Raw genomic sequence first — 9,145 nt, 5'->3', positions numbered from 1 at the left:
TGGGGCCACTTTTCTGCTAATTCCTCCACTTTGCTACTCTCTCCTGGAACGCTGAAGGTATGTTTGCACTCTTTTAGAAAGAGAAAAACCTGAACCCTAGGATATTCAAACTTTTTCTAGGTTAACATTTTTTAATAGGCTTGAAGGGGTCTACCCTTCAGGAATAGGCAGAAGTGTAGGGAGAGGTAAAACCTTACTTCTCTACTCAGCTTTTTCCGAGTTTCAGGTGTTAGTGTAAATGCTGAGGTCTCTTCTCGAGATCCAAATGAAGAAAGCCCTCCCTGAGATCAGCTTTATTTTGAGTTCAGCACTGTTCCAAGCTCTATCCCCTCTGACCTACCTTACTGGTCTCCCTGAGATGACTCACTTATATCTCATGTTGATAGACCAAAATTCCCCTTTTTGCTCCCTGAGCCATAACTAGGCAATGCGCATTTGTTCAATAGCCACCAAATAATTCCAGGGTCAGGATTTGCCAGCTATTAACTTCAAAGTCCTCACATCAGTCATATACAAATTATATGCTAGGAAACAGGACATTTCTATCATCTTTACCCGAAGTTCTTTTTCTATGTGAGACAGCTTTGTCAGTGTTTTTCTCACAACTGTCCTTATTTCTGCTCTTTTTAACTAACAAGATTTCCATATATGAATGTGGTACCCATTATATTAGTCTTTATAAAGTAGTACAAAATAAACTTTTTGAGGGGGAGTAAAAATTAGCAGTTGGGGAGATTAGGAAAGGCTTCATGAAAAATGTACCACTGAGCAGAGATTTGAAGGAAGCAAGATTCTATGAGCTGAGAATGCATAATAGTTTGAGGGAATAACCAGTACAAAGAAACAGAGATGGAAGATAGAGTATTATATGTGCAAAAGAGCAAGGAGGCCAGTTTGGCTTGATTGTAGAATGCAGAAGGGAAGTAATACATAAAAAGGTTGGAAAGTTAGGCTGGAGGCCAGGATGTGAAAAGTTTAAATAACCAAATGTAAAATCATATATTTGATCCTAGAAGCAAAAGATAAAAGCTATATCTTACCATGGACTTGTTATCTCTGTATATACCAATTGAGCTAACTGAAGAAAATTCTGAAGGGTAGTTAGGAGAAAATGGTCTGAAAGTACAGCTAGAGAGCTAAATCCTTTCCATTTTTTGAAAAAGAATGTTTTATTTCTAATTTGTAAGTCTCCCCTTTGTTTACATGGTGTGTTACAGAGTCCAAATTTCTGTTGCAATGCCTCATGGGCTGGCTGCTTTCAATAATAATAATAACTCCAGTCATCCAGAGTGCATAATCAGTAGAATATATGAACATAGTTCATGCCAATTTCTGGGAGGTATATACATATATATATAGAGAGAGATCACTTACTATCAGAATGAAGCCAGTGACATGAAGCAGGTGGATAAATTGAAAAGTTTATGAGTTTTGTTGATTCTTAGCTCAATAGATGTTACTGTTCCAAAAGTTCATATTGGAAGCTTGACTATCTTCAGCTTCCCAAGATGGACAAATTGGATTCAGATTGCCATTATTCTGGAGATGGCCAAAACCACCTGGAAGGTTTTAATATCTGTAGTAGGGGAAAAAACAAATTGGGCTTGGAATGAAGAGACTTGGGTTTGAGTCACAACACTGCCACTTCAACATTTCATAGCTATGTGGGTTTTTGTTTTTTGGTGAGGCAATTGGAGTTGTGACTTGTCCAGGGTCACACAGCTAGTAAGTGTCAAGTTTCTGAATCTGGATTTGAACTCAGGTCCTCCTGAATCCAAGGCCAGTGCTTTATCTACTGTGCCACCTAGCTGCCCATTGGCTATGTGTTTTTGGTCAAATCACTTAACCTCTGTGACTTCAGTTTCTTCTTTTGTAAAAAGAAAGGATTTGGCTAGATGATCCATAAAGACCTTTTCAAGTGGAAATTCTAATGCCCTATGATCAATAAAATGAGTATAATAACTTATCCTACCTATCAGACAGGATGTTTGTGATGATTAAGATAATATATATAAAATCCTTTATAATTTTAAGATGCTGACATGCTTTATTTAATTACTATTATAATCATGAATTGTTTAGAGCTATCCCTATGGTATTTAGAAAGAAAATCAGAGAAAATTGCCCTCAAAAAGATGTAAAAGGGAAGCTTTTGACTAGTCATATCTAGGTATATATGTGCTGTGCTATAATTGTTGCTATTTGGCTTCTGTTGGTAAATTTTTGGAATAGTCCTTTCCTTCTTCCTCCAAAGCAGCACTAAGAATTCAACAATTTACTTTGATACCTCAATTGATCTGTGATCTCGCAGATATGCATAGTCTGTCCTCTGGTGTAGATCATGAACCATCCACATGTTTTTATCTTCAATGAATTTTGTCTGTGTATAACTATAAATCCTCCAAAGCAGATTCATCCACCTTCTGAGGACCTTCCTCTAGGTTTCTTGGCATTTCATATATACCAATGGGATAGTCCATTGTTTATAACTTTCTCACTATGTAACTTTTTCTGATCATATGTTTATCTAATATCTGATAATAACTCAAGATTCTTCTGTACAATCTTCTATTAGCAATGGAATTGGAAAAGTGTTCGCTCAACACTGATATAAATGTTTCATCTTCAAGACAGAAGTTCTCTTCATATACATAGTTTAGTCCAGTTCGCTATTCATCTTTGTTTTCTTAGTACTTTTGCTACTTCCTTATGACAGTGGCACTACTACTGTCCCTGATGAAGAAAAGGGGTTACCATAAAAATCTTCACAGATCTTTCCCATTTTATCTGCAGTCCTTGTCTTTTTTCTTATTTCATTTTTATATATCATTACAATAATTTAATTTACAACTAGGGTTTGTAATTTTTTTCCCTCCTCACTGCTTATCAGTTTTCCTCAGGTAATACTGCTTTATCAATTTCTACCATCTTCCTCTGTAAGAGGAGTTTACAAAAAAGTTTCTTGCCCTTGGTTGGTATGAAACTCCCATTTGGCTAAGGTTTTTTCTGGTTTCTTTTGGTCTCTCTGTCAGGGCAATTAATTGATATAGGTTAAATGTCCTTTAGAAAAGTTGAGAGTCTGTCATAAGTTAGAGTTGCCTCAATTGTATGCTGTATCTTGTTTATAACTTTTCTTATAATTGAATATTGATTTTTATCTTTTTTCAGCATGATACAATGGATTAAGTACTGGATTTGAAGTCGGAAGATCTATTTAAGCCTCTCTGCCACTTGCTTTTGTGTGACCTTAGACACATCATATAATCTCTCTAAGCCTCAGTTTTCTCATCTATGAAACAAGGGGCTTGAACTAGGTGACCTCTGAGGTCCTTATCAGCTCTATATCTATAGTCATATAATAAGGTTTTGAACTATACACAGACAACTGACTTGGAAATGACTCCCACATAAGTAAACAAATATTTCCTATGTTAAAAATACATTTCATTTTTTGTGATATTATTTGGAGTTACATAGTGGATACAAAATTGGCCTTGGTGTCAGGAAGACCTGGGTTAGTCTTTCTTCTGAAACATATTGGCCTTGTGACCCCTGTGTCAAGTTACCTAGTCTGTCAGTACCCTAGGAAACTTTCTAAGACTGTAAGTTGTAGAATAGTTGCTGATATCCATTGTTACGAATCTCCTACTCAGAGGAAATCTGAGGAAAAAGATATTGATCTTCACCATGTCTAGTGTTTCTTAATTTTCCTATAGATAGTGTTCATGATATATAGGTATGAGGCTTCCGTGTGATCTACAAGTAAACTTCAGCCCCTTACTGTTTCTTACTCCATAATCATGTTTTCCAATATATATTTCACTGTCCTCCTCCTATGCCCACTTTTGCTTTGAAGAGTGTTTTAATTTAATCTTGAAGTTCTTATCGAGTTTTTGGGGTAGAATTTTTCCACCTCTTCAACCTCTGCAACAGATGTTAACACATAAGCAGTAATTATCTTCATGGTGGTCTTTTTGCAAATGCTTATCATTAGCACTGAAAAACAAGATGACTAAGTGTCCCATGGAATGATGTTTTTTGTTGTCTTTGGATTCAGGATAAAACCAATTCTGTAAATGCCTTTATTTGCCTTTCTAAGGAGAACCTGTGATGCATCCTTATGCTTAGCTGCAATTTCTTTTTACTTTTTGGTTTCATTTTTAGGGATTCTTCATCCTCCTCCTTTCTACTTCCAATAATTTGCTGAGTCTTGTCATTTCTACCTTCTCAAAAACCTCATATTTATCCCTTTATTTCTTTTTTGGGGGGAGGGGCAATGAGGGTTAAGTGACTTGTCCAGGGTCACACAGCTAGTGTCAAGTGTCTGAAGCTGAATTTGAACTCAGGTCCTTCTGAATCCTAGGCCGGTGCCTTATCCACTGCAGCACCTAGCTGCCCCTATCCCTTTATTTCTACTCAAATGGTTACCACCCTAGTCTATGCCTTCATTCCCTGTCACCTGGACTATTGGAATAGACTCCTAGTTGGTCACTCTGCCTCTAGCCTCTAACCTCTCTAATCCATATCTCACACTATTGCTAAAGTGATATTAGCAAAGCAACATTTTCCCTTGTTTGAGATGCTACAGTGGTTCTCTGTTTCTTCAAACACAAAATTCAGACTCTTCTGTTTGGCTTTAAAATCCTTTACATTCTGCCTCCTAACTACCACCCTAAATCTATTATATGTTACTCCTCTTTACATACTCGATAATCCAATCAAACTGACTTTTCTGTACTGCCCCTCAAGCATATTTCATTTCCCATCACCATGCATTTGCATAGCGGCAATGCATTTCCTCCTCACTTGTACCTCTTAGAATCCTTAACTTCATACAAAAGCTAGCTAAAGCACCTTCTCCTAAATGACACCTTTCTTAATTCCTGCTGCAAGTGTCCTCTCTCCCCAGAAATTACATTCAATATACTTTGTATGCATTTTGTATCTATTTATACATGTACTTGTTATTTTGCCCAATAAAACACAATCTCCTTGAGAATATGAAATATTTCATCTTTGTCCTTGAAATCCTAGCTCTAAGCAGTACCTGGCATGTAGAAGATACATAATAAATGCTTAAATGTTTATTGATTAATTGAGAAAGAGAAAGGTGTCAAAGATGATTATAAGATTTTGAACCTTGGTTATTAAGAATATGGTAGCCTCAACAACAGAAGTAGAGAAGTTGGGACCAGGGGCCAGTTAGGACTCATCTTTAAGTAGTTAGGGGTTTTAGTGTCTCAAAGTCACCTAGTGGGAGATGTCTAGCAAGCACCTTAAAGTGTGGGACTAGAAATCAGGGAGAGAGATTGTAGATTGAGACATATATTTTAAGTTACCTGCATAAGGATTATAATTAAAGCTATGTGATTGGATGAGGTCTCCAAGGAAGAAGGGAGAAACAGAGACAGACAGACAGAGAGACACAGAGACAGAGAGACAGAGACAGCAAGATTGAGAGAGAGAGAGAGAGAGAGAGAGAGAGAGAGAGAGAGAGAGAGAGAGAGAGAGAGAGAGAGAGCAAGAGCATTAATACTCTTGAGCTGGTAAATGTTTAAAACTTTAATAAAAGTCCCCATGCAAAGTACAACCCACTTTTAAAAAGAGAATATTTTCTTTTTGCCCCAATTACATGTAAAAACAATTTTTAACTTTTTAAAAAAAGTTTTAAGTTTCAAAATTCAATCGCTCCCTCCCTTCCCCTCTCCTTGAGATGGTAAGCAATCTGATATAGGTTATACATGTGCAATGATGTAAGACATTTTCATATTAGTCATTTTGTGCAAGGAGACTTGAATAAGAAAGAAAGAAGGAAGGGAGGGAGGGAGGGAGAGAGACAGACAGACAGACAGACAGACAGAGACAGAGAGAGACAGAGAGAGAGAAATACTGTGTTTTAGTCTGCATTCATGTAGAAAATTTAACAACCAGCTCTTTAACTGGGAACAGCTGGCTCCTGCACACTCATTGTTAACACTGGCACTTAGAGCATGGGAAGGGGAATATGAACCAGAGAAAGAGACTTATGAAGAGTATTCATAGAAGTAAGGGAAAAATGAAGAGAGCAGTGATGTGTCAAAGGAGAAGAGAGTTTCAAGGCAGAAAAAAGTTTTGAAAAACATTAAACATTACAGAGAGCTCAAGGAAGATGACTGAAAAAAGGGCCACTGAATTTTCTGATTAAGAGATCGTTGGTGACCTTAGAGAGAGCAGTATTTTAATAATCTCTTGAGTTATCAAAATATCACCGAAAGCTTCACAGCTGAGGCTACTAACTCCCACACACTGTGAACCGAGAAAAACAAAGAACTCTGTCAGATTTGTGGGCCTGTGCTTGCTTATTCTTTCTTCTTGTGCACGTCTTCAGACCCAATATCCTATGAGGAAGTTGAAAGATCTCAAAAATCAACAGAATTTTAACATTGATGATCTTACTTGCCAGCCATTTTTAGGAAGCCTTCTGTGGAAGACATACACTATTTATCCACAGAAAGAATCCAGGCAGCTAGGTGGATAGAGTTTGGGGGCTGTAGTCAGGAAGACTTAAGTTCAAATCCAGCCTCAGACACTAAGCTGTGGGACTCTGGACAAATCACTTAATCTCAGTTTGCCTCAAATTCCCTCAACCGTAAAATGGGAAAAATAATATCATCTATCTTCCAGGATTGCTGTGAGGATCAAATGAGATATTTGTAAAGTTCTTAAAACAGTACATGCCACAATGCTTGTTTCCTCCCTTTAAGAATCATACTATTGGGGGGGGGGGGAGGGCAGGGCAATGAGGGTTAAGTGACTTGCCCAGGGTCACATAGCTAGTATCAAGTGTCTAAGACTGGATTTGAACTCAGGTCCTCCTGAATACAGGGCCGGTGCTTTATCCACTGTGCCACCTAGCTGCCCCCAAGAATCATACTATTAATGGCAATAATGCAATAATGGACGAATAAAAATTTCAGAGTTATGAGAATTATTTAGAATACCACTTACCCGTTAGTTAAACTCTCTGAATACCGGAAACTAGGGCAACTTGTCTTCACATCTCTCCTTCACTACTAGATTATATAAAATTTAAGTTCTGGGTCCCCCAAGCAAAAAATAATTAGGAAAGCGCTCCTTGAGAGGTAAGTTTGTGGGCATACGTGGTATTGGTTTTTGTTTTTGTTTTTTTAAAGAGAAGCTAGGTGGCACAGTGGATAAAACACTGGCTCTGGATTCAGGAGGACCTGAGTTCAAATATGACCTCAGACACTTGAGCCTTACTAGCTGTGTGACCCTGGGCAAGTTACTTAACCCCCATTGCCCCACCAAGTATATATATATATATATATATATATATATATATATATATATAATATATATATATATATATATATATAGATATATAGATATAGAGAGAGAGAGAGAGAGAGAGAGAGAGAGAGAGAGAGAGAGAGAGAGAGAGAGAGAAACAGTGTATTATTTAATTGTTTCAATTTCCTTATCTTGTACTTGGTCAGGGATAGAATATCAGATAGCCAGTGATTATACTCAGATGTCCATCTAGCACATGGCTCATAGCATTTTTCTTTTATCCTTCCATCAAAAGGAAAATATATTAACATAACTCATTGGCCTTATTGATCTCAGGCAGCACAGAGATATCAGATCTTTCTTGGAACCATCCAGGAACACTTGCCCTTTGCCCAGTGGCTTTCATTTTTCACTATTTTCTGAACTCTCCTCTCTAAACCTTTATTTCTGGCACTGTCTCCCAAGCTTCTTAGCTCCCACACCTGTGTGGCTTTCCAGAATCAAGATCTGATGTAACTGATAATTTGTTATCTTGCCTCCTGCTGTTGCCATAGTAACTGGATGCCCATTTTCAGCACCTGTCTCTCCCCTTTTTTTCTCTTAGTCTTGCTGCCACACACCAAAGACCAAATTTTATTTATTTATTAATTTATTCATTCATTCATCTGTTTATTTTGTGGGGCAATGAGGCTTAAGTGACTTGCCCAGGGTCACACAGTTAGTAAGGCTCAAGTGCCTGGGGTCAGATTTGAACTCAGGTCCTCCTGAATCCATAGCTAGTGCTTTATACACTGTGCCACCTAGCTGCCCACTCCCCCAAGTTTTATTTTTAACCAAAATTCAATCATTAAGTATGTTCACAAAGAATACAGTAATTAGAAGTCTATATAGATGGACAATTAGGTGAAGCAGTGAAAAGAATACTTCGTCTGGAGTCAGGAAGACTCATTTTCCTGAGTTCAAATCCTGCCTCTGACATTAACTGGGCAAGTCACTTAACTGTGTTTGCCTCCATTTAACTCAGTTTCCTCATTTGTATGATGAGCTGGAGAAGGAAATGGCAAACCACTTCCAAGAAAAACACAAATGGGGACATGAAGAGTTCAACACATCTGAAATGACCCAATAACAACAATAGAAGCAAGAGAAAGTGTGTAAATTAGACAGATGACTAGACTTGGAGCAAGGAAGACTTTAAGTTCTGCCTCTGATACTAACCATCATGGGTAAGGTATCTAAGCTCTGTGAGATTTAAGCAACTTTTTAAGTTGTTGAGGAAGGGTTACAATTTGTGTAGGGATTCTCTAAAGGATGAAATCACAGGTCTTTGAAGGATAAGAGAAAACTTCCTGGTTCAGACTTTGTGATACTTACACTTTCTAACCAAAGATTCCCTGGTTCAATCTGACTTTGTAGGAATCCTCCTCACAGTAAATAGTGGCCCCTAAACAAGAATGGGTTTTTCTGGTTCAGGAAACCCAGAAATGCATTTGGGATTTGTCCTTGTGAACAAATCCAGAGACTGAACCCATTTATCTCTTCTACATCCCCAGGGTCAGTCTTAGCTATTCAGAAAGTACCCTGATTGCTGGTGGGCATTTGATGTTCTAGATCACAGATGTTACATACAACTCCCAGGCCCCAATACTCCCCAAAACTGCTTGAACAAGAATAAAATATAACTGGGAAAGATTTAACAAAATTAATTTTAAAATACAATAGAACACAAATAATGTTAATATGTGGTTTTCCTTCCTTTTGGGGGGGGGAGGGAGGAGAGGAGCAATTGGGTTTAAGTGAGTTGCCCTGGGTCACATAGCTTAGTAAATGTTGGAGGCAGGATTTGAACTCAGGT

Source organism: Dromiciops gliroides, chromosome 2 (genome assembly GCF_019393635.1).
Source record: "Dromiciops gliroides isolate mDroGli1 chromosome 2, mDroGli1.pri, whole genome shotgun sequence".
NCBI lineage: Eukaryota > Metazoa > Chordata > Mammalia > Microbiotheria > Microbiotheriidae > Dromiciops > Dromiciops gliroides.
This window is presented reverse-complemented; position numbering follows the sequence as displayed.